Raw genomic sequence first — 25,433 nt, 5'->3', positions numbered from 1 at the left:
ACTGAACCAAGTCCGCCGGATAATCTGATTGTGTGTATGCGGCATAACTGTGGGCAGCTGTAGTTAGCCTACTAAGCAGGGGATCAGCAAAATGGGGGTACTACTGAGTGGGGCATCAGCAGAGCTGGGATATACTGAGCAGGTGAACTGCTTAGCAAGGGTACAAATAAGCTGGGGATATTCAGAATAGGGGTACTAATGAGCTGGGGATCTGCTGAGTGGGGGTACTGCTAAGCCGAGATTCTACTGGGCCCCTTTTAAGCAAATAGAAAATTAACTCACACATAGGGCATTTGCCAAGCTTCATTAACCACTTCAGCCCAGAAAGATTTGCCCCCTTAATGACCAGACCATTTGTTGCCAGTCGTGTGACTTTGTACTCAAACAAAATCAATGTCCTTTTTTTCCCCCACAAATAGAGCTTTCTTTTGGTGGTATTTGAAAAAAAAAAAAATAAACAAAAAAAAAAAATGACAGTTTTGAAAAAAAAAAACAAGCATGTATGGATCACTCATAAAAATTACAACATCCCACTCAACGTTGAGCACTGTGTTGTACTGTGTCTGCATTTATCCTTGGACATGGTGCTTTTTTATGGATCCTATAATTGAAGCAGCTTCCCTTGATATATATATATATATATATATATATATATGCATGCATATGTGGATACACATGCATTTTGTTGTGGATCTTTCATTGGTCAAGTATGGATTAGCAAATGATTTTATATGCACGTCCCTTGTGTACATGTGTGGGGGCACATGGATATGTGTGAATGCACATGCATACACATTTATGTGGGACAAATGGTTTATTGTCATATATGTGTATATCATTATTTTTCATTAAGTTGATTGTTTTTCATTTATTTTTTGTTTTTTTCCTTTATCAAATGTTCTTATTGGTTTATGGTATTATCTATAAATGTTTATATACGACTGTTGGTTCATGTTCCTATGTGTATGCAGGATTCTTTGGTATGCAGGGGTATATGGACTTTCAGGTTGAGCTTTTACCCAAGTCTCACGCCGCATGCTCTTTGGGGCTGAGGTTTGGTGATTGATCGAGCTGTGTTCTCATCACTGATTATCACCGTCCCCATAACACCTGTAGCTATTGGGGCGGTCTATGTAAGATCTATCAGGTGTCTCAGTCATCGTAATGATTAAACACAAGATGTATGTGTGAAACGCGTCTACATGACCACAGTTTGGTGTCTCTGGTGTTATCTTTGTGAAGCAAAATAAAAGGCAATGGAAAGTTCTGGATGTGCAGCCATTTTTTTTCTTCTTTCCAAGTTTGTCACGGAGGCGGGCCGGGGCTAGCACTCTGCAAGATACTCCAATCAGCCTTATCTTTAAACACCTGGAGCAGCGGGTTCTTTTTCTTGCAATGTATAAATAACACTGGCAGGGAAGGGGTTAACACTAGGGGGCGATCAATGGGTTAAATGTGTTCCCTCAGTGTGTTCTAACTGTCCGCTTCTTCTAAGCACCCTGGTCTCTGCTTTCCTTCCTCAGGTCACCTACCCGAGGCCTCCTCATGGCAGGTTGTGCCTGGGAAGGCAGCATGCCAACCTTCAGAGCCTTCCTCTCTGTGATAGGTCAGGGCTGTATTAATATTCATGCTGTCATATGTAAAGCTTCACACCTATTATCCAGCACCTTTTAAGTCTCCTGGATACAATGGAAGCTGTAGACCAGCCTGGCGGCAACTGAACATACTAAGCAAGCCTAAGTAGCATATTACAGCTTCACTGGGTACAGTGAGCAGAATATGCTTTGCCTACCAAAAACACAATCTAATAGCTATCTAACTATATAAGCACTTACCTAAGATGGTGCACACAATTACATTTTTGTTATTGGGTTTAGATATGCTTTAATATGAAAAAGATAAATTATGTAGATAAAATAAACCTTTCAATGTGAAAATTATGATGACATAATGCTTTGAAATAAACAATCTATTTGCCTCATTAAAGTGTTGCTGCTTCAGCTTGATTAGTGACACTGATTGGATTAGCTCAGCTTGTACATGGAACTGTTTATTAAGGAGAAAACTAAGATTTTACAAGTGACAAGAGTGGACAAACTAGAAACAGTTAATCCTCCAGTCCTGGACTAGACAGAGGATTTCACCTAATCCATTTCATTTTCTTACAATGACTGCCATATATTGGATTTGTATAGTTCCCCTAGATTGGATTAAAGCAGGACTTCACTCTTTCAATCAGCATTGACTATTTTTAAAGTGATTGTAAGGCTTTGTTTTTCTCTAAAATAACAAACATGTCACATACTTACTTCCTTGACTTTTGGGGTCTCCCAGCAGTGCTGGTAGCTCCTCCCCGCATTGTATAACCCCCTAGGAGAAGCTCTCTCATTGGGGGAGGGGGGGTTACCTTGTGGGTGTGCTCTCGAATCCAGTATTTGCATCCATAGATGCAGAATGCCGTACTTGGCCCCGCCTCCCGAATCATTGGATTTGATTGACAGCAGCGGGAGCCAATGGCTGCGCTGCTATCAATCTATCCACTCAAGAGCTGAGACAACGGGCAGAGGGGAAAAGTGCGTCACCGGTGTGTGAGTCACTGGACTCAGGTGAGTAAAACGAGGGGGCCGGTCAGTGACAGAAGTTTTTTCACTTTAATGCATAGGATGCATTAAGGTAAAAAAACATGAGGGTTTACAACTGTGACGGAATCGATCCCACACTCCGATTGAGTGCTTCCGTCAGTATACCGCTTCCTAAGTCTGAATATAGAGATCAGATATTCCAACCGCTCACAAGCACAAAGCAAGACGACACTCGCTTAGCTGCTCAACATGGACTCCTTCATCAATTGCAGGTTAATTAGCACAAACAACAAAACAACAATAGGTGGAATACTCTTTAGAATCTGTGTCAAGTCAGACTAGACTCATTTACATTATACAAGACACACAGGTGGCTGGAGGTGATGATATTAGTAGCTAAGAGTTTGTGTCCCAATAGTGTGATTCAGTCTATTGCTAACATGGCATTTACATATCCAGAGTCTATGTGTCTTGGGGGGGGGGGGGGGGGGGGGCACGGGCCTAAATCCAAGTAACACCACCTCAGGGGTCCCCAGGCATACAGCTCACAAAGAGCACCGTTCCCCCAAATGTGAGGGCCCATAATCACAGCATAGCACAGAGGCTAGCATTCAGTCCCCTCCAAGAGCCTCGGTCCCAGCTAGGTCTGTCACATTTCTCCCCTTTCGGCAGGAGACTAACACAGGAGGAGACCACGGACGGGTTGACTCCGAAGTTAATCAGGGGTTCCAGTCCTCTAATGCTGGTATCCACACAGTACCTCAAATAAAGTGTCCCAAACAGAGTATTCCTCACCCAGCCAACCTCTGTCTCTCTCAGAGAACAGGCCTGACGCTGGGGAGAGATGTGGACCGGTCCTTCTCCCTGGAGTCCCTTTAGCCGCAGGAGAGAATACAGGGTGGTTGGGCTCAGTCCGTCATGCTGTTGGGCATCTGGGCCTACTGCCCAGAATCCCTGGGGTATACAGGAGGAGACTGAAGTCCCATCCACCTTTACAGGAAATCTGTCCTCTGTTTGTTGTGGGCAGAGACCAACAGCGCTTTCTTCCGTTGCCAGCAGTTCAGCTGGGTGTAGGAGCTTCCCTACATCATCTGCTCCAGCTAACTGTTGGGGAGAGAGCCTGACTGCCCCAGCTCCCTGGAACTCCGCAGTTGTTGCCGGTGCTGGGCAGAGGTTGGTAGCACTCTGGATGGAGAGCATCTGTGAACAGCAATTTTCGAGTCTTCCCACAGATTCTCAATTGGATTTAGGCCTGGACTTTGACTGGGCCATTCTAACACATTAATATGCTTTGATCGAACCATTCAATTGTAGCTCTGGCTGTATCTTTAGGGTCATTGTCCTGCTGGAAGATGAACCTCTGCCCCAGTCTCAAGTCTTTTGCAGACTCTAATGCCGCGTACAGACGATTGGAATTTCTGACAACAAATGTTCGATGTGCGCTTGTGGTCGGATAGTCCGACCATGTGTAGGCCCCATCGGACATTTCTTGTTGGAATTTCCGACAAACAAAATTTGAGAGCTGGTTCTCAAATTTTCCAACAACAAAATTTGTTGTTTCAAATTTCGAGCATGGGTAGACAATTCCAACGCACAAAAGTCTGTGCATGCTCAGAATCAAGCAGAAGAGCCACACTGGCTATTGAACTTCATTATTCTCGGCTCATCGTATGTGACCGCGTTCTTGACATTCGGAATTTCCAACAACATTTACGTGACCGTGTGTATGCAAGACAAGTTTGAGCCAACATCCGTCGGAAAAAAAAGTCCTTGCTGAAGAGATGCATCCCCATAACATGATGCTGCCACCATCATGTTTCACGGGGGGGGGGGTGTTTAGGGTGATATGCAGTGATAGTTTTCCGCCACACATAGCATTTTGCTTTTAGGTCAAAAAGTTACATTTTGCTCGCATCTGACCAGACCACCTTCTTTCACATATTTGCTGTGTCCCCCACATGGCTTCTCACAAACTGCAAACAAGACTTCTTATGGCTTTCCTTCCCCAATGGCTTTCTTCCACTCTTCCATAAAGGCCAGATTAATGGAATGCATGACGAATAGTTGTCCTGTGGACAGATTCTCCCACCTGAGCTGTGGATCTCTGCAGCTCCTCCAGAGTTACCATGGGCCTCTTGCCTGCTTCTCTGATTAATGCTCACTAAGCTTCTCTAACAAACCTCTGAGGGCTTAGCAGAACAGCTGTATTTATACTGAGATTAAATTACACACAGGTGGACTCTATTTAATAATAAGGTGACTTCTGAAGGCAATTGGTTCCACTATATTTTAGTTAAGAGTATCAGAGTAAAGGAGGCTAAATACAAATACATGCCACACTTTTCAGATATTTATTTGTAAAACAATTTTAAAACCATTTTGTTATGTGCCACTATGGGCTATCATAAAAAAATCCCAACAAAACACATTTAAATTTTTGTTTGTAACATGACAAAATGTGGAAAATTGAATACTTTTTAAAGGCACTGTAGATGGTTCAGACACATAACATACAGAAGAGCACACAGGCTGATTTGAATGCAGAAGGGCATTTTTTTGTAACTTTTAGAACAACACTGATGAAGCTGGAAAACTGCTGCAAAGTGAGTACAATATACACAGGCTTAGTGGTCTGGGTTATTGCCCCTAAAGACTTGACTCACTAGGTGAGTCAGGCTGTTTCCAAGACAGTGCTTCCACTTCAGCTGGACACTGTTAGCAGGGTAACTATAGCCATAGCAGTAAGTCAACATAAAGGTTATACTGCACACGAAAGGCTTGTCAGGCACGAAAAAACGCACCGGTTGAGATTCAGAACACACCAGGCACTGGGCACAAGTCACCTCTATTTGAACTTTTGCAAAAATTCTTTAGCTTAAACCCTTTTTTGCACGAAAATCATTTTGAACATTTTTGCTTTGCTTTATATTTTTAGTTTTTTGCAGTTTCTTTGCATTTTTTGTGATTCTTAAAGATATTTTCCTAATGTATATTTCTTGGTTTTGAAATGGTTGTTGGAAGAAGATGATTTAAAATGTACAGGTTGTAAATGCACGCATCTTGCACTATAGCACGTAAGCACTTTTTGCAATTTTTTGCACCTTTTTGCACAGTTGTCAATTTTATTAATTCTCAAATGTTTCCTTTACATTTTCAGTATTTTGAATTGTGATCTAACATATTAGAACATACAAACACTAGCACTTTAAGATGATATTTTGGTATGCGATTTATTATGCGATTTCTTGCACAGCTATAGGAGAGCGCCATAACTATCACCTTGTTAGTTATATGTTTCTCCAACCTTTTAGGTTGGGGTCTTTTGGTAGTGGCAGCCCCTTACATGCGACTTAATTAATTCTAAATGACTTCAAGCGACTTACGGTAAGTATATATTTTTTCCTAATACATTTTGTTCCCATAGCACACCCTACCCCACCTTTTTCTCATACTGCACAACGCCTTCCCCAATATTCTCCAAAGTGCCTTCCCCAATATTTACAATGCATTAATACATAATAAACCATATAACATTGGTGCATTAATGTACACTAAACCATATATCAATTGGAAATGTAAAGAAAACGAAAAAAGTGTTCATGCAAATAACACAATTTTATCAAAAAGTGCATCCAGTGCATTATTTGTCTTCAGTGTGTCACTCCGCTCGCAGGTTACCACCATTAACAATCCAGAGAACTCACCAAAAACCTGGGACCCCTTGATTTGAGTGGGTCACAATACACCTTATCCCCTCCATGAACTGGACCAAATATTCACTCTTTAATGCCGTCAAACAACCACTTCTGTATCATAGCTCATGTTTCCCTGTAGAGTACTGTGAATCAACATCAGCTGACCACAATCACAAGAAGCAGCTTCTGAAAGAATAGAGCAGACTCGAGTAAACAAATTGGGTGGCTTACAATCTCATGGTGCTTAAAGGATAGCAACTAATGCCCCATACGCACAAGCAAATTTTCCATTGGAAAAAACTTGGATGGTTTTTCCGACGGAATTCCGCTCTAGCTTGGCTTGCATACACACGGTCACACAAAAGTTCACTGAACTTTCGACCGTCAAGAATGCGGTGACGTACAACACTACGAGGAGCCGAGAAAATGAAGTTCAATGCTTCCGAGCATGACTCAAATTGTTTCCGAGCATGCGTAGGAATTTTGCGCATCAGAATTTGTACAGACGATCGGAATTTCCGATCGGAACTTTTTCCAACCGAAAAATTGAGAGCCTGCTCTCAATCTTTTGATGGTGGGAATTCGGCCAGCAAAAGTCTGATGGAGCATACACACGGTCGCATTTTCCGACCAAAAGCTCTCATCTGTCTTTTGCCGGCCGAATTTCCAATCGTGTGTACGGGGCATAAGACTGAGCATGCACACAACTACTGAACAGACTGCCAAACTGGCATTGCTTCGTACCTGGAACACCCAGTTGTAGTCCTCTTTTCTATAAATCGCCTCAGCACCCACATCAGCTCGGCTGCCACAGGAAACTCACCTGGAATAATGCACTGGATTACACTTTAAAATCACAACACTTTTTGATCAAATAAAAATATACTGCAATGGAAATTTGTATGGACAATTCTGTTTATTTTTTTACATTTGCACTTGATATATGGTTTGGTGTACAATAATGCACCAATGTTGTATGGTTTATTATGTATTAATGCATGGTGAATATTGGGGAAGGCTCTTTATAATTTAAAGGAGCGCTTTGTATTATAAACAATACGATTACCTGACACTTGTACATAGCAGCTAATAATTAATATTTTTTTTTTTACTTTACTGGAGCAAGGGTGATTTAGGAGTAATGAAGGTTAAAAACTGTTCCCTGCACTGCTGCTCCCTAGTAATATATTGACTGCTGCTAACTGTTCCAAATATAAGCATACTTTATGTTAAGATCAATGACAGTATTGTCAAAACTGGCACTACCAGATGCCACAGAATGAGGTCACCTAGCGCACTGGTCACCCCAACATTTCTGTATGAGGCCATTTGATCTGTATGTGCACCCCTGGACACCGGGGGGGGGGGGGGGGGTAACAGATGGCCATGCCCAGTTACCAGGTATATGGGATTGTAGTCATAATTCATTAACAATTGATATTTTATAAAAGTATTCCATTAGTTGAATAAATAATACTTCAGTAATGCCTGTGGTTTAAATTGGTTGTAACCTTTTATTTATATGTATACATTTTAAATAGATTTATATCAACTCTCAATAAAATCATAAATAATCAATATACTTAACGTGTATTAAAATCTTTTTATAGTAAATATAGTAAATATACATCTATATATATATATATATATATATATATATATATATATATATATATATATATATATATATATATCAGTAAAATATTATACAGTATGGAGATCAGTTTAGTGGGGTCAGTGCCCAGAATGAAATTACCACGTCAATGGCAAAGATGTGTAGAGCGGGGTTGCATCAGGTAACTGAGCTTGCACAGCATGTTGAAGGGAAATGTTCTTCAACACACAGTGATGTTGATTTACTAAAACTGGAGAGCGCAACATTTGGTGCAGTTGTTCATGGTAGCCAATCAGCTTTTAACTTCAGCTTGTTCAATTAAAGGGGTTGTAAGCCCTCAGCCCCCCCCCCCCCCCCCCCGTTTTACTCACCTGAGTCCTGTATTCCCCTGCCGGAGACGCACTCTTCCCCTCTCCTCGTTGTCGCTCTTGATTCGATAGATTGATAGCAGCACAGCCATTGGCTTCCGCTGCTGTCAATCAAATCCAATGACGTGGGTGGGGCTGAGTCCTATATTCGGGGTCTATGGACGCCGAATGCTGGACTTGAGAGCACACCCACAAGGTAACCCCCCGGGAGGGCACTTCTCCGCGCTATGATGCGGAGAGAAGCTACCAGCGCCGCCAGGGGACCCCAAAAGGGGAGGATCGGGGCCACTCTGTGCAAAACGAACTGCACAGTGGAGGTAAGTGTGACATGTTTTTTATTTGAAAAAACAAAAAAAACAAAGCCTTAAGCCTCATACACATGATCCGATTGTTGGCCAACCGAGTATCTAATTTTTCTCCAAAGGGCGTGTGTCAGGAACTTGTCTTGCATACTAATGGTACACAATTGTCGGCCAACAAACACGAATGTAATGATATACTACAAGGAATTTGAGCTCTTGAGCGCCACCCTTTGGGCCCCTTCTGCTAATTTTGTGTTTGGTGAGCATTCATTCCGAGCATGCGTGTTTGTACTTTCAACCTTTGTGTGACGGACTTGTGTACTGACCATCAAAAAATCTGGCAACAGACCGTTGTCCGCCGAAAATTTACTAGCATGTCATCCAACATTTGTTGGCAGAAAGTTGGACAACAATTGTCAAAAGGAGCGTACTAGTGGTACAGATTTTAGGCCAACAGTCTGTCAACAGACAATCCCCTGCCAACAATCTGATAGTGTGTACGAGGCTTTACAATCACTTTAATCTCTGACAAAAAAACCTGGAGGCCGATTGGTTTCTACGCAGAGCTGCGCCAAATATTGTACTCCCCAGTTTTAGTAAAGCAACCTCATTACGTCATGCATTAAGGTGCACTACTAGCCCATTCAAAATGATTGGGCTAACTAATGCAACACACCTCAGTACATAAAAGAAATGCTTTTTTTTTTTTTAAATATAGCAAAGTTTGGTACTGCTGGTGGTGGCAGAGTTAAGTATTATTGGTTTTTATTTTTAGGGGGACACTTTAAAAAACTAATTACGGTAAGTAGACATATTTGTGCACACATTTTTAAAACGCAATTTTTTAGGACAAAATACATTGTAATGAATTCTAGTGCACAAAAATACAAAGTAATATCCATTTTTTGGGTACAAATTAAAAGATGATATTGCTCCAAGTAAATACAGTATCTCACAAAAGTCAGTACACTCCTCCCATTTTTGTAGATTTTTTATTATATCTTTTCATGTGACAACACTGAATAAATGACATTTTGCTACAATATAAAGTAGTGCACCTCACGGCAAAGAACTCTCTGAGGATCTAAAAAAATAATTGTTGCTCTACATAAGATGGCCTAGGCTATAAGGAGATTGTCAAGACCCTGAAACCGAGCTGCAGGACACTGACCAAGACCATACAGTGCTTTTTCCACTCAGAACATGGTCAACCAAGGAAGTTGAGTGCACGTGCTCAGCGTCATTTCCAGAAGTTGTCTTTGGTAAATAGATGTATAAGTTCTACCAGCATTGCTGCAATGGTTAAAGGGATGGGGGGGGGGGGGGGGGTCAGCCTGTCAGTGCTCAGACCATTTGCCACACGCTGCATCAAAGTGGTCTGCATGGCTGTCGTCCCAGAAGGAAGCCTCTTCTAAATATGATGCACATGAAAACCTGCCAACAGTTTGCTGAAGACAAGCAGATTAAGGACATGAATTACTGGAACCATGTCCTGTGTTCTGATGAGACCAAGATAAACTTATTTGGTTCAAATGGTGTCAGCCATGTGTGGTGACAACCAGCTGTATACCCACTACTTTGCATTGTAGCAAAGTGTGATTTCTTCAGTGTTGTCACATGAAAAGATAGAATAAAATATATTTACAAAAATGTGAGGGGTGTACTCACTTTTGTGAGATACTGTAGATAACAAACATGTTACGCTTTAAAATAGTGCACGCCTGTGGAAGGGGAAAACTAAAATGCATTAAAATTACCATAGGTGACACTTATGCCGCGTACACACGGGCGGACTGTATGGCCTACTTAGTCCGTCATACAATCCGACGGACAGTCCGTCCTACTTTCGAATGAACGGACTTGACCACACACGGATGCACAAACAGTCCGTCGAAAGCTTGCGCGATGACGTGTACAGCACGTACGACGGGACTAGAAATAGGAAGTCCATTACACAGCAATGCAACCTTTCGCCGTGTAAATCCTTTCTGAGCATGCGCCATTCTTAGTCCGTCGAACTAGCCTACTGACGAGCGGATTGTCCGCTGAAACCAAAGTATGACGGACAGTATTTCAAAAAATCCGAAATACTTAGTACGCCAGACTGCACGCTGAAAAAGTCAGCTGAAGCCCACACACGAGCGGACTGTCCACTGAAATGTGTTTCGACGGACTAAGTAGGCCATACAGTCCGCCCGTGTGTACGCGGCCGTACTTAGTCCGTCGTACAATCCGACGGACAGTCCGTCATACTTTCGACTGAATGGACTTGACCACACACGGATACCCAAACAGTCCGTCGAAAGCTTGCGCGATGACGTGTACAGCACGTACGACGGGACTAGAAATAGGAAGTCCAATACACAGCAAAGCACCCTTCCGCCGTGTAAATCCTTTCTGGGCATGCGCCATTCTTAGTCCGTCGAACTAGCCTACTGATGCGCGGATTGTCCGCTGAAACCAAAGTACGACGGACAGAATTTTGAAAAATCCGAAATACTTAGTACGCCAGACTGCACGCTGAAAAAGTCCGCTGAAGCCCACACACGAGCGGACTGTCCGCTGTTATGTGTTTCGACAGACTAAGTACGCCATACAGTCCGCCCGTGTTTCCGCGGCATTAGAAAGCCATGCCAGGTTACCAGTAGAGTTAAACAGGAGGTCTGGTGCTAGAATTATTGCTCTCACTCTGACATTTGCGGGGATACATGTGTGTGGGACCTGTGGGCGTGTTTGGATACATGTGTGTGGGACCTGTGGGCGTGTTTGCATTTGTGCGCGAGCACCGGGGGGGAACAACACTGAAAAAGTAAGATAGTGTTAAGAAATACCCAAACCAAAAAAAAACATAACCAAAATATTAGTAAGACTAGGTCACATGTGTGTGTGTCATGAAGCACTCATTTGCATGGGCACAGCACTCCATTCATTTGAATTGGCTGCTATTGCTGCAAAAAATGTGGGGAAACAGTCTCTGACCAATTTTTTAATAACGTTGTCGCACAGAACCGCACGGCACCATGCTGTTTTGCGTACATGAAATTATGCGTGGGGATGTCATTACGAATTTAATAGCACCCTCCCGCATCTACTAAAGAGGAGTGTGTTTTGCCTATGGGTCAGGAATGCAAGCGATTATGCACATGTTCTCAACCCACACAAATATGAACCTACCTAAGAACCTAAGCAAGGAAAGCTCAAACTACTGTGTGCAGGGACCCCAAGTAATACCCAAAGGGCCACACATGGTTTCAGCCAGAAAATTAAGTGGGCTCTATCTGACCTGCTGCATCTCCTAATGCACATTGTGAGACGCTCACAGTGTGCAGTGAAATCAGAGTAAGCAATTTCAGTACAGGAAAGCAGGTGGTACAACTGTGCAAGACCGAAGGGAAGCCTGGAGTTTAGTTTCAAGCTGAGCTTCTTTTTAAGTTGCCAGGAACGTTTTTCTTTAATACAAGTTTACATCTAACAATACATCAAATTTGTACTAAGTAATGCTTCCTTTTTCATTTGTAAATCTGCAGTAAACTGTGTTTTTCTGGTTTACACATGATTAATTTTGATACTTTTTCACAGTCCGTTGCAATCTCACATCCCACTGACACCGCTCTGCACTAAACTTGGATTGACCTATTTATGTGATCTCCGGAAATTCTATTAGAAAAGACATGATTCCAGACCGCATAAAGAGGCTTTCTGATGTACATATGTTTGTTTTGCTGATTGGGTGCTTATTTTCAGCGCGCAGATGTACCGCATGTAGATAGTTATAAATACTGCAATGATCAAGTCAGTTTAGGAGATTCAACTAAGCAGCTCCAAGAGCTGAGATATACAAAGTGGAGGATATATTTGCACTGAAGTGGTAAAAATTAGAAAATGGGGTTCTTGCTAACAGCCACCAATTATGCTGCACATATCCTTTCCATTAAAGAATATAAATTAATAATAATCCTTAAATAAACATTTAATAAATGACATGTAGTTTGCTAAAGTACTTTTGAGGTTATTTACGGAAGGCAAAGCCACTTTGCACTGAAAGTGCACTTGGAAGTGCAGTTGTAGATCCCAGGGGGACATGCAAGGAAAAAATAGCATTTTAGCTTGCACATGATTGGAGGATTAAATCAGCAGAGCTTCCCCTCAGTTCAGATCTACCCCTTAGATTTAGAGAGACTGCACTTTCAAGTATACTTGCAGCGCAAAGTGGATTTGCCTTTAGTAAATAACCCCCTTTGTATCATGCACATAATTTTTATAAAATATGTATCACATTTGTTTTACTCCTTTCTATTTGAATGTTGCTGATCTTCTGTCACTTTTTCTGTTGCTGATCTTCTGTCATCTTCTTTCAAAACCAGAAAACAGTTAAAATAATACAACACTACAATACAATACTGTAGCTGCAGCCCCGTTGCAGTATATGTGGTGGCACCAGCTCCTGCTCCCATCACCTCCTGCCCCAACCAGCTCCTGCCATCACCAGCCCCCTTCAGCTCCTGCCACCACTGTCACCTCCTGCCACCACCAGCCCCCTCCAGCTCCTGCCACAACCAGCCCCCTCCAGCTCCTGCCACCGCCAGCTCCTCCTGTCACCTCCTGCCACCACCAGCTCCTGCCACCATCAACAGCTCCTGCCACAAGCTCCTCCTGCCACTGTCACCTCCTGCCCCAACCAGCTTCTACCACCACCAGCCCCCACCAGCTCCTACCACCATCACCAGCTCCTGCCACAAGCTCCTCCTGCCACCATCAGCTCCTCCTGCCCCCACCAAGCTCTTCCTGCCTCCACCAGCTCCTGCCACAAGCTCCTCCTGCAACTGCCAGCTCCTCCTGTCACCACCAGCTCCTGCCACCTCCTTCCCCCACCACCATCACCAGCTCCTGCCACAAGCTCCTCCTGCCCCCATCACCTCATTTATTTATTACCTTAAATAAAGGTCGTCTGAGAATGCAGGCTTGCCCTGAGCTGGTCCGTTTGTGCCGTGAATGCCTGGGCAGCTGCTGGGCTGTTATTGAATTGTCTGGGGAGACCACCGCCGGCTCCACGAAGGCAAGACTCCTCCATTCTGCCATCTCAGCTATTGTATTTTTAAAGGCTGGTGCGACTGGCGGGATGCGCCATGACATCACTCGCATCACCGCAAGTAGCACTCCACACAGCTTCTGTCAAATCTGCCCTCCTCGATGGCTCAGCTCGGCAGAACTGCGCATGCGCACTTCGAAGTTGACCCAGTCACGGCTATTTTTTACGGGCATGTTTGTCCTATCACGGACATTTGCGGACAGGGAGAAAGTGCCTTGTCTTTACGGTGCGGTTGGCAACACTGGTTTAACAGTACACTGCCAGCACTGCGCCCCCTTCCTACAATAAATAGCTTCGCCCAGGGCATCCACCCCTTGTACCGACCCTGATCAGGTGTCTCAATAATAAGGTCCCCATACATCAAGTGTCCCCATCACAGTGTCCTTATACATCAGAGTTGTGTCTCACTTTCCCATTTGTACTCACAAGTCACAAATGCTGTTCCCACCTGCAATGAAGGCAGCTAATCCTTCCTTTCTTGCACTGAGATTAAGGTGAGTTCTCAGTCTCAGTACCAGCTATCTTCTGCCCCCTGCAGGAGGGAGGAGAAAACAAAATCCGTTCTCCAGAAGAATCCAGCCGCTGCTCCTTCTGACAGTTGCCAAATCACCAGTGCCCCCCACAATACAGAGCCCCCCTCCTTTTCCTGGCCTTGATCATGAGCCCCCCATGCACCTGAGTTCCCAGTGCCTAGGTGTGCCTATTTATTTGGATGGCCCTGCCAGTAACAAACCATCTATATTACAATGCCTTCACCTTGGATGAAGGAGCACAGAGGGCACCTTTGAACAGCAGCATTGCCAGTCTTGGGGGAGGGCGGAGTTAGATGACAGATTTAGATACACTAACAAATTGAAGTTGAACTCCAGCTAACACTTTAGAATCGGTTACAGCAAGCATTTTTTTTGCCTTTTGAGATAAACGTTTTGCATGAATAAATAAAAGCTGATCATTGAAAGCACCCTTACAAGTGTTAAATGTTTCATCTCTGTTACAGATACTTTCTGCAAGAGAGCTTTGTTCTTTTGAAAAACAACAGACTTCCTGGCCAGTTTACCAGGTGAAAATAGAAGAAAGCCTTAAAAAGAAAACGAATGGAGCCATCACATCTAATGCCGCATACACACGTAGCGGACTATCCGGCGGACTTAGTCTGGTGGACTTCCCGCCGGACTGTCCGCCGGACTTTCCGAACGGGCTACTTGCCCACACACGGCACTTTTTCAGTGGACTAATACAGCGTACTAAGTCCGCCGGACTATCCGCCGTACTTTTGAAATGAACGGACTCGCCCACACACGCGGAGCAAAGTCCGCTCATTTTGAGCACGTCTCCAGGTAGCCACGGCCAGCGAAGGAGACGTCGCTGGCCCCGTCACCTGGTATGGACTTAAAGGGGAACCCCTGCGCCGGAAAAAAGCGATGTCCCCGCCTATTATGATGTCACAGTCCCAGAGGATGCTGGGACTGTGACATCATAATAGGTGGGGACATCATCCGGTGATGTCCTTATATAAGTCGCCGAGCGCAGCGTCCCTGCCATTGTGAGCAGAGAAGAAGAGAAGAACAGAAGAACAGAAGACAGCGACAGCGGCGACAGAAGACCGGGCCACCGCCTGTAAAAGAGCTAGAAGAAGGTGCGGTGGCCCGGCAAGAAGAACCCAAGAACGGAACGGGCTACTTGCCCACACACGGCACTTTTTCAGTGGACTAATACAGCGTACTAAGTCCGCCGGACTATCCGCCGTACTTTTGAAATGAACGGACTCGCCCACACACGCGGAGCAAAGTCCGCTCATTTTGAGCACGTCTCCAGGTAGCCACGGCCAGCGAAGGAGACGTCGCTGGCCCCGTCACCTGGTATGGACTTAAAGGGGAACCCCTGCGCCGGAAAAAAGCGATGTCCCCGCCTATTATGATGTCACAGTCCCAGAGGATGCTGGGACTGTGACATCATAATAGGTGGGGACATCATCCGGTGATGTCCTTATATAAGTCGCCGAGCGCAGCGTCCCTGCCATTGTGAGCAGAGAAGAAGAGAAGAACAGAAGAACAGAAGACAGCGACAGCGGCGACAGAAGACCGGGCCACCGCCTGTAAAAGAGCTAGAAGAAGGTGCGGTGGCCCGGCAAGAAGAACCCAAGAGGGGGACAAGACCCCCGAAGTCGGAAGAAGGACTGGCACTCACACGGCCAGATTGTCCGCCGAAATGCAAGTCCGGCGGTAAGATTGGAGTGCAAAACTACTTTCTAAGTCCGCTGTACTTTTGGGTAAAAAAAGTCCGCCGGAGGCTACACAAGGGCGGATTGTCTGACGGACTTGAGTTTGCTGGACTTTTCCACCAGATTGTTTGATCGTGTGTACGCGGCATAAGTATTAGTAAGTTGCATTATGTGTCTTACCGCTTCTCGACCGCCTCACGCAGATATACTGCGGCAGAAGGGCTCGTACAGGCAGATTAACATACCTGTACATTGTCCTTTCAGAGGCAGCTGACCGTGATCGCGAGCCCTGCGGACTCAATGGCCGCAGGCATACACGCGATCGTCTCACGATGAGGAAGAACGGGGAGATGCTAATGTAAAAAAAATTATCAATAAAAATGCCATAAAACTATCCCTATTTTTTAGACGCTATAACATTTGCGCAAACTAATCAATAAACGCTTATTGCGTTTTTTTTGTTTTGTTTTTTACCAAAAATATGTAGAATACCTATCGTTTTTTTATATATTTTTGGGAGATATTTATTATAGCAAAAAGTAAAAAATAATAATTCAAAATTGTAGCTATTTTTTTGTTTAGAGCTCAAAATATAAAAATCGCAGAGATGATCAAATACCACCAAAAGAGAGCTCTATTTGTGGGGAAAAAAAGCATGTCAATTTTGTTTGGGAGCCATGACGTACAACCGCGCAATTGTCAGTTAAAGTGACGCAGTGCCGAATCGCAAAAAGTGCTCTGGTATACATGACTGGTTTTCCCGTCGGAATACACTCCGAAGGTTTTTCTGACAGAGTTCCACTGAAACTGAACAGCAGTAAAATGACTGGAATAAGCTGGAGTCTGAAAAGCGCAAATCAACTTCTACTAACACGAGATCAGCAGAAGGAGCACAAAGGGTGTCGCACTGGGTCTTGAACTTCCTTTTTCTAGTCCCGTCGTACGCGCTGTATGTCACCGTTTTCTTAACAATCGGACTTGGTGCGATCATGTGTACGCAGAATGTTTTTGTGTAATCTGCTTGCAATGTTATGTTCAAAAAAAAGTACTTATATTTTTTTCTTGTTTGACTCCACAGTTTCCTTCAACGCCACAGGAATGGCAAACTGTGGCCTCCCATTTTGCTGACCGTTGGGACTTTCCAAACTGTGGAGGGAAAAAATTATATATATATATATATATATATATATATATATATATATATATATATATATTTTTTTTTTTTTTTTTTACAAACAGGCATGTTTTAAAACATAACATACACAACTTTGGAACTTACAAAGTTCAACATATAAAAAAAAATGAAGGCAATATCAGACATTACAGTATCAAAAATGTCTTGATATTGCTGTAAATATGATGGGGTGATGTCACCTCTGTAAAACGTGTTTTGGAGGTGCAATTCCTTCCTCTCACCTATTAGAGTTATGAGGAAGGGGTTGCACCCACAAAATACGTACATTGAGATCCCCTGATGGCAGATAGCACATGTTGACACACCGTGTGCTTCTTCAAAATTTGGCTTTTAAAATGTACAAATAAGAACAAATTTTTGGGGTAATCTAAAAAGAAAATGAACAACAGATTTGTTTGAGGGAAAAGGGGATTATATTCTCCCCAAAACATTGATCATGTTCTTCATTTCCTGCTGCATGATGTCAAGGCAATTGCGCATTGCTTCTGTTTCCCTATTCCACTCCATGATTTGTTTAATGAGGGTTTGGGCACTGGTACTACTGAAATGTTCCACCGCTTCCCCTTCCACAAACAGAACATCACCTACAATTGCTGAAAAAAACATGTATTTAGACATATGCAGGCATACATAGATTACCTGAAGATGGCGTGTAATACACTCACCTGGTGGGATGCCCATCTCGCCCATTTTCTCCACCTCTCCTTCTTCCAGATCCTCAAGGGGGCTCTGGGCTAACTTCCCAATCAGTCTGGCGAAGTTGGGGTCCCTGGGATATTCTGACTGTTGTCTGAGTCTTTTCTCTCCTAATGAATAATAATGAAACAAAAGGTATACTTAGCACACAGATATGTGAGTCCAGAAATAGGAATATGAAACATTGCCTTGAAGTGGTGTACAAGTGTCTGTTTGGGAAGAGATCCAAGTTGAAGACATGATTAAAATTCCCTTTTTACCAAGCTGGAATACTTTTTATACCTTTTTGGCCAATACCTTTTTTGGCCAAGTTTCACAGATGGAGACACCCCAAGTATCCACTGGAGCACCTGTATGGCTTACCATAAAAAAATGTGCTCTGGAGTCACACACTAGTGTTCCTGAGTCCAGATGTGTAAAAAGCCGCTGAGTGTCCTCTCCTTACATTCCACTGAATCAAGTTTGCAATTCATTCTAGTTTCATTGACACCTAGACAACAATGTCCTAAACTTCTTTTAATAGGACAAATTAGCATGACCAAAATGTAGGTATAACCCTATACCAGCTAAATACATAGTATTTATTGGCAAACGATCGATGTTTGCTACAAACGATTACTGTACTCACGAACACGAGTAGCCATTTCAAACCGTACAACAGTAAAGAAAAACACATGGAGCAGCATGCAAGTTAATTATCATAATAGGAACTTACTTTTTTAAAGCACCTTCTTTATTTTGCGATACTGATCCGGCTCCCTCAGTTTTATGTCGGACCATTGTTTCCATAACTGGTCTTTGGACCTACATACCCCAAACTTCAGCTCGTCATGATCTCGTCCTTTCTTAGATTGGGATGGGTGTATGGACCATGTTTCCCATCATAATCCTCCCTCCTCAAAATCCCAACTATCTCGACCATTTCATCAAAAGCCATGTTGGTGGCCTTCAATGTCCTCCTCCTGGATCCGGGATGTTTGGGGTTCTGGGCTTTCCTCCTCGCTAGTTAAAAAATGTGTCTCTGCCTTGTTTAGCCTACTACTCCTACTGCGCACCGAAGAGAGAAGGGGCGGGGAATATTTGTGAAAACGAATTTCAGGGGCGGGCGACACGGGCGGAGTATGACACATGCACAGTGCATATAAAGCTAACATGCATCTGTACGTACGATCTGTGTGTGTGGGATGAACAAACGGAAGTGGAGAGCAAAGGTAAACAAAGGTCAAATTTTAACTTGGCCCATCACAGTGGCCTATACTGCTTCAGGATTGAGGCCTATATTGGGATAAGATTATGAGTTTAAGCTGACATTTGTGTTTTTGTCTTATCAAGCTAACGCATCATATGTCCGATTTGTGTGTGTGGGGGAATGATGAACAGAAGTGGCGAGCATCCTAAATGAAGGTAAAATTTTTACTCGGCCCACCACAGTCCTATACTGCTTCAAGATTGAGGCCTATATTGGGATAAGATTGGGATGACAGTTTAGACTGACATTAGCGTTTTTGTCTTGTGTATTGTCTTACAGAAAAAACTAATCAGGTTAAAGACCCAGAATTTCTGTCCAGTTTTATTGATAAGTACAGGGAGATGAGGGATCTGTAGGAGGTCAAACACAGTTTATATTACAATAAACAATAAGGAGGGCAACACTGGAGAGACTGCTGGTATATGTCAAGACTCGGGCCCCTGAAGCAAACATGACATTTTTGGAAAATAAAATTGTGATCTTGAGGAACATGTATAAGAAGGAGCACAAGAAGATCCAGGCTTCACTCAGATCAGGAGCATCAGCAGAGAATCTTTATGTCCCCAGGCGGTGGTACTTCAACAAACGAAGGTTTCTGGATGACCAGACTGAAGCCAGGGAATCTCTTTCGACCCTTCCCTGCAGCCTTCCCTCCACCCTTCCCTCCATCCCAGCAGAGGCTTCCCAAGAACAACCTGGGCCTTTAATTCTGGAAGAAGTGGATGCACCCAGCTGGAGCCAGGTATATTAGTTTTTAGACATATTTATTGTCCTAATATTAACAATGTTAACTAGATGTTATAAGTGATAACAGATCAACGATTTTATACCAAAAATAAGGTATACATATCACTAGACAGTAGTGGCCAAAATGTTGGTGACCAGCTTGAAAAATGCTGGGGTCAGAATGATAGCCTTTTCTTTTTATTAACATTCAATTTGCAAGTCATGAGCTGAAAATTGTGTGTGACTGAAGCAAAAACTACAACTATGTCCCTTTTTTATACACAGGATGGCCAGAAGGAGGCTGTGCCAAGCGTCAGCCGGGAGGAGGCTGTGCCCAGTGGCAACCAGAAGGAGACCGTGCCCAGTGTCAGCCAGGAGGTTGCTGGGCCCAGTAGGAGCCTCACCCAATCCCAGGTGACTCCCCTCTGCCTTACCACCAAAAGGCCCAGGAAGGGGACAATGACGGAGGACGCAGCACTGGGCCTCATTAAGGAAACCAGTCATTTCCTCAGGAGCCCTCTTAACGTTGAAGGGGCCTATGGCTGCTATCTAGCCACCAGGTTGCTGGAATTGGAGAAGGGCCAACGCTTCCTCTGTGCAGCATTTATTTATGATGCCCTTCAGAAGGGCTTGAGGGGCCAGCTGACTGAGAACAGCCACATATGTGAACTCGCCCATCCTCCTCCTCCTCCTGCCTCAAGTCCACCACCAGAGTCACAGCCTCCAAGGAAGTCTGCAGGGAAGAGTAAGGGCCTGGGTTCAGTCTGGTCTGACAGAAGACGCAAGCTGCTGTAGTACCACAAACTAGGGACAGATATGTCATCTGCTGCTGGTCCTGATCTCTGGGATTCCTGGACCAGATTGTGCTCCTTATTATGTGGACTCCTCAAGCTACCAATTTTGTGCCCAAAAGTTTGTCCAGCGTTGACTTCCTCTTTATTTTGTTACCCAGAATAAATTTTCTTTGGTATGTGTTTTTCTTCAAAAAGGACAATTTGTTTGTGTGTAGGCAGGTACATTTCAAAAAGACAATGGTGCTGATTTACAAAGCATTTGTGCCATGAGTTGCGGTGCACGCCGACGCGCAATGGCCGTTTTCGTATTCACAGAGCATTTGCGCCTATGAGCATTCCGGGGCACGGGTGGCCGCGATCTGTGCGCCGCTATAGATCTGGCGCATGGCATCTTCAACTCAGAATTAAAAGAAGCTGGAAGTGCCAAATTATGGGGGTGATGTGGGATGATGTGAGGAAGTAAAGATATGACTGTCCAAGTAACAAATATGCCCAAAATAGAACGGAAAATTAACTTTCTCTGAGCAAGCCTGCTGCGCCTGCAAATACACTTGGAACTGCCCTAGGTCAATTTATGCACTGCGCACTAGAACATCTAATAGGGTTATATCATCACATGAGATTTCCCCTCACTTTCTGTTTTAGTGTCACCAGAACAGGAAGTGGGGGAATCTCCCTGTGGGGAAATAGCTTGCAATTGTTGCCTTATGTTCATATTATATATTATACTTTATATTTATATAAGGAAACGATTTCTGGCTATATCCCTACAGGGAAATTCCCTCACTTCCTGTCCTGGTGATACCAAGATAGAAAGTGAGTGGGAATCCCCTGCAATGACATAACCCTGTCATAACCCTTTCCGGCAGACTAGGTCCGATGGGATCAGTCCGACGGATCCTCCTCCGATGTCACAAGGGGGCGTGGCCTCCGGGTGACGTAATCTGATTGCCATGCCCCCTGGTTATTTAAGGAATGCAAGACATCGGCGCCGATCAGATCAGCGGGACGCAGCATCGGAGGAGGATCGGCGGCGGGAGCAGAAGAGAAGAAGAACACCAGAGACAGAAGAGTGGAAGAAGGAGAAGACTGGACGATGAAGATGCGGGAGAAGATGGAGGAAGAAGCGGTGAAGAAGATTTTTAATAAAAGACTTGTCAAAAACTGTCTACTGTATTTTTTAACACTATACTACACTACTTTTTTTCCAGGTGAATGGGTAGGGGTACGATGTACCCTATACTCATTCACATAGGGTGGGGGGCCGGGATCTGGGGGACCCCTTATTAAAGGGGGCTTCCAGATTCCGATAAGCAGCCCGCCCACAGACCCCGACAACCAACGGCCAGGGTTGTTGGGAAGAGGGGACCCCCACGTAATTTTTGTAAAAAATTTTGGCATGGGGGTCCCCTCCGAATCCATACTAGAACCAAGGGCCTGGTATGGACCTGGGGGGGGGGGACCCCACACCATTTTTCTTCTAAAAAATGTTTTTAGCCGACATTTTTTTTTTTACATTCAGCGGGAAGTCAGCTGACAGCTGATGACTCATCAGTTGCTAAGGACGCGGCGGCCGGCATCCCAGCCCTCTCCTTAGCAACCAGCTATATACAGTGTAAAAAAAGAAATAAAAAAATCGCAAAATGCAAATGGCAGCAAAATTGCAGTAAAAACGCAGTACTTGTGTTTTGGATGCAGGTCCATTGAATTCTATTACATGCAAAACGCTGCATTTTGCGGGAAAAAGGTCCCCGACCCTTTCCAAAAATGCAGAGGCACTAAAATGCATTGATGTGAACATGTTCCATAGGAACCCATGTTAAAAAATGTCACTGCATTTCTGCAAAATGCATTAAAAAACGCATTAGTATGAATCAAGCCTAAGGCTGGATTCACACCTATGCATTTTTACTGCTTTTTTCAGATTTGCACTGCAGCCAGCTTAACATGGTTTCCTATGGAACACGTTCTGTAGAGCAAATCTGCAAAATGCAAAAAGCACTAAAAATGCATAGGTGTGAATCAAGCCTTAAAAGTTGCCATTTCTCTGGCAACAGGCAACAATAAAAAAAGTGGGCGTAGTGTTATCCAAGTTCTGGATGACGTGTGTTATGAAGGTGACAGGCATGAGATAGCAAAGAATATTGCAAGGCTGTTTACTTAATGAGAGAAAACAGCCATACAGAATATCATTGGAAGGATGGATTTTTGCATGCCATTATAAATTTGCACACACATCAGTCTAACCCCAAGTAGTTCTAGGCTCTACAATGCTGAATTTCAGCTAGGTAGATAAAATCCCTGCAATGAAAAGGGGTTGCTTGTTGACAGGGCTATTGCTACCACTAGGCATACTAGGCAGCCACCTAGGGTGCCCGACTGCTGGTGATCCTACTCCCTCTCTCTGCAGCCAGCAATAACTCAACAGGGTGCAGCTCCCAAGTTCCTCTGTACAGTGTCAGAGGCACAGTGGCTGCGGAGGACTGTGTCTTTGTCCTGAAAGGAGGAAAGAAAGGAAACATCCCCTGTGCCAATGGGTGCCTCTGATCATCACAGTACCAGTGACCTGTCTATGTACCACACGGTCACATCGCCACCACCGCCAGTCTCTGATGTACCGGCAGCTTTCTGCCTCCCCCGTTGTTGAGGCCACTCTCCCTCTTAGCCTTGCCTGTCCTTCTCAAAACATTGTGAGCCTGCAACCTCGCCTATCCTTGTGTCCTACATTAGAGCAGGAACTAGATGTCAGCTGCTTGTGAAGAGGGAGGGGCTGGAAGAGACCCTATTAGCCTGATGTCAACACAGGTGTCTCTGTAGGACCTGGTCCGCTGCCTGCAGATAAAGTGAGTTATATATATTACTCTAGCCTGTCTGTATACGGCCCTTTCCTGTGTATATTCTGCCCTATACTGCCCTAGCCTGTCTGTATACTGCCCTAGCTTGTGTTTATACTGCTCTAGCCTGTCTATATACTGCCCTAGCCTGTGTGTATACTGCCCTAGGATGTGTGTATACTATCCTCGCCTGTCTATATACTGCCCTAGCCTGTCTATATACTACCCTAGGATGTTTATATACTACCCTAGCCTGTGTATATACTGCCCTAGCCTGTGTGTATACTACCCTAGCCTGTGTGTATACTGCTCTAGCCTGTGTGTATACTGCCCTAGCCTGCCTATATATTGCCCTAGCCTGTGTGTGTATACTGCTCTAACCTGTGTGTATACTGCCCTAGCCTGTCTATATATTGCCCTAGCCTGTGTGTATACTACCCTAGCCTGTCTGTATACTGACCTAGCCTGTGTATATACAGTACTACCCTAGCCTATTCATATACTACTCTTGCCAGTCTATATACCTGCAGACCATGGCTGGCATGAGGAAGCAAGCCGGCGCCGCCCCTATTTGTCTTCAGGACGGGTCCAGAGGCACAGGTGCGGGCCTGTGGACCACGGCTGAAGAAATATGGGGAGAGAAGCCGCAAAAATCTGGGGTGGAGCCAATGGGTGCGGCAAAATTAGATTTCATCTAGGGTGTCAAAAATCCTTGCACCAGCCCTGCTTGTTGGACAATATTATCATCTCTAGAAGTGAACAGAAGGAAATAAAAACCAGGGCTGCCTACAACAACTTATACTCATTTGCCCCCAAATGTAAAACCTGTGCACATTTAAAAAATACTGTAAGCTTGATAAGTCAATTTAGGCAGAACTAGGTCTAAAAAAGTGTGGAGCTGATTTCTAGCAGAAGACATTGGTTGATGCATGTTGCGTTGGCATATGCTGCATTGGGCAGCACTGATGGGCACTGATCAGTACTGTTGGGGATGCACTGATAATCAGGACACTCATGATCAGTGCCATGATTATCAGTGAAAATGCCCCCTGCCCCATTTGCTGGTTACCGGCTCTTCTTTCCTCATGCTGTGACAGCGCGTGGGGAATAGAATGCCAATAACCAGCAAGTTTGTTTACTGTAATCAGTGATTGGAAACAGCTGATCACATGGTAAAGGGGCAATGTGATTGGTCATTTACCCCAATCTGTGCATTGATCACAGAGCATGCCAAAAGCACGCAGCAGGGGTTGTGGTTCCCAGAAGTAGACAACCACACTGTAGCTATTTTTCTCGTTCAAAAGTTTTTATCTTACAAGAATTGACCGCAATGACAGACTCCAGGACTGTGTAAAGGCAGTGGATGGTTGAATGATGATACTGGGATATACCTGTATCTGATTTCAATGAGAAAGGTATTGCAAAGACTGTACAGCAATATACAGGAGGATCTACCTGACTATTGACATGCATAGGCATGACAAAACTTGTATAAAACCTTATACATTAAATGCAGCTTGACTGTCTCATATCTCAACATATTTTTTGGATGAGCAAGGCCACAGCTTTTTTGAATTACAAGGCATATGTATTCTAACTGTAGCACTGCTGTTGGAAATAGATGCTGCCAGCCCTGGTCCCAGTTCCAAAATCACATTGAAAAATTCCAGGCTCAGTCCAAGGGTATGTTTTTGAAGAAGAACAAATGCAGAATTGTGCAGAATACTCTTGATACACAGTCATAAGAGGAAAACTTCTTAAGACCCCTTTCATACTGAAGGTGTAAAGCGCCTGTAAAATGCCTCCCCTGCCTCCCCTGTCTCCCCAGTGTGAAAGCCTGAGTGCTTTCACACTGGGTGATGAGCTTGAAGGACAGAAAAAAAAAGTCTTGCAAGCAGTGTCTTTGGGGCGGTGCGGGAGTGGTGTACACACTTCTCCTAAACTGCCCTTGCCTTTGAAATCAATAGGCAGCACTGCCGAAGCACCTGCAAAGCACTTCAGCAGCAGCGCTTTTTCAGGCACTTTCAACCCCTTTTTAGCCCCTTCTTTGGGGTTAAAAGCTCCCCG

This window comes from Lithobates pipiens, unplaced genomic scaffold (genome assembly GCF_037356315.1).
Source record: "Lithobates pipiens isolate NorthernLeopardFrog02 unplaced genomic scaffold, aLitPip1_a1.2 Scaffold_8, whole genome shotgun sequence".
Classification (NCBI taxonomy): Eukaryota; Metazoa; Chordata; class Amphibia; order Anura; family Ranidae; genus Lithobates; species Lithobates pipiens.
This window is presented reverse-complemented; position numbering follows the sequence as displayed.